Genomic DNA, 2,320 nt, shown 5'->3' with positions numbered 1-2,320 from the left:
CACAAATAGGAGCACTTTGACCTGCAAGCATTATTGTTCATAACAATCAATGATTGGCCTGCTCTAAGTAATCTTTCAGGACAATCAAACAAGGGATATAATGCATGCACGCACTGTTTCGATGACATTAAAGGTATATTCTTGAAAAAATGTCGAAAGGTCGTGTACCTTGGCCATCGTCGATTTCTTCCTGCGAATCACCCCCTAAGAAAGAAAGGCAATCATTTTAAAGGTAAGGCAGACCACCAGACCAAGCCGAGCAACCGAACTAGTGAAGATGTACTCAATATGGTCAAGGATGTGAAAGTAATATTTGGAAAGGCACATGCCAACGAACCTGTTCCGAACGATGCCGACAGTCATGCATCCATGTGGAAGAAGAAGTCCATATTTTGGGAGCTACCCTGTTGGCAAGTCCTAGAGGTCTGTAGCACGATCGACGTGATGCACCTAACGAAGAATCTTTGTGTGAACCTGCTAGGCTTCATGGGTGTGTATGGGAAGCCTAAGGACACACTTGAAGCACGACAGGACCTGCAGTGTTTGAAAGAACAAGACAACCTGCATCCAGAGAAGACAGATGATGGACGCCATTACTTAAGTCCTGCCAGCTACACTCTTAGCAAAGAAGAGAAGGAAAGCATGTTTGAATGCCTAGCAAGCATCAAGGTACCATCTGGATTCTCCTCGAATATAAAGGGTATAATAAATGTGCAAGAGAAGAAATTCCTAAACTTAAAGTCCCATGATTGCCACGTGCTCATGACGCAGTTGCTTCTAGTTGCATTAAAAGGAATTCTACCTCCAAATGTACGTCTAGCCACCGTGAAGCTATGTGCATTCCTCAATGCAATTTCTCAGAAGGCAATCGATCCAATGGATCTAGCTAAACTATAGAATGATGTGGTTCAATGTCTTGTTAGCTTTGAGTTGGTGTTCCCTCCTTCCTTCTTTAATATCATGACACACCTCCTAGTTCACCTGGTCAAGGAGATTAGCATTCTCGGTCCTGTGTTCCTGCACAACATGTTCCCCTTTGAGAGGTTCATGGGAGTCCTAAAGAAATATGTTCACAACCGTGCTCGGCCAGAAGGAAGCATCGCCAAGGGCTATAGAACAGAGGAGGTCATTGAGTTTTATGTTGACTTTATTCCTGACCTTGACCCGATTGGTGTTCCTGAATCACGATACGAGGGGAGACTAAGTGGAAAGGGGACACTAGGGAAGAAACCATATATTGGTATGTAGGACAATTATTTTAATAAAGCACACTACACAGTTCTGTAAAACTCCTCGTTGGTGGATTCGTATATCGAGACACATAAAGAGTTGCTCCGATCCGTGTTTCCAGGGAAGTCTGAAGCTTGGATTACGCATCAGCACATGGAAACTTTCAGCAACTGGTTGCGAAAAGAATGTCAGGGTGATGAGAGTATTGATGAGCAATTGTATTTGTTGGTTAGGCAGTCATCATGGCATATCCTCACATACAAAGGGTATGAGATAAATGGGAATACATTTTACACAGTAGCCCAAGATAAAAGGAGCACCAACCAAAATAGTGGTATCCGCATAGATGCCACCGACCCTAATGGAAATAAGCAAACATATTATGGCCGTATAGAAGAGATATGGGAACTAAACTATGCACCTACTTTATTAGGTGTTTCCTTTTTTCTATGTTCAGATTAAATTTGTGTTTGATGGTGGGATTTCCATGTCGCACAAAGCAAAAAGCAAAAGCAATGCATCTGATGTGAAAAAATTAGTGAAAATTTGTTTTAGTCCCAGCTTGATATGGTGATGTATTAGACCTATTATGTAATAATTATGACTTCAGATTTTTTTTGTCATGTTTTAATATTTTCTACGGTTTAAATGAATTTTCTGCTTGACGGTGGATTTCCCGTGAAGAATGTGTGATGAAAAACCAAATGATCAACATTAATAAGATGTGAAAACTAATTTCCTATCGAAAAGCAATAGTTTTAATGATTTTAATCAAGTAGTATATTTTTGCATGGTGCAAATTATAATTATTATTTACACTATGTTAAATATTTATACAGTAAAACAAAAGAGTTTAGGTTACAAATTTTTGTTGTGTATAATAATGCAAAACCAAGTCTAGGAATTTTTTTATAATTTTTTGGATAATATTTTATTTATTAGGCAATTAATAACTCTCTGCATATTTATATAAAAGAAATATATAAAAAAGAAAAAACATCTGGAAACTGATAGAAAGCCAACTGCAGCCCACCTTTACTCCCGGGTGGATCAACCACCTAGGACTAAAGGTGGGCTACGTTTTTGCGGC

The sequence above is a fragment of the Miscanthus floridulus genome, chromosome 14 (genome assembly GCF_019320115.1).
Source record: "Miscanthus floridulus cultivar M001 chromosome 14, ASM1932011v1, whole genome shotgun sequence".
NCBI classification, from domain to species: Eukaryota; Viridiplantae; Streptophyta; class Magnoliopsida; order Poales; family Poaceae; genus Miscanthus; species Miscanthus floridulus.
Note: the sequence above shows the minus strand (reverse complement) of the source record.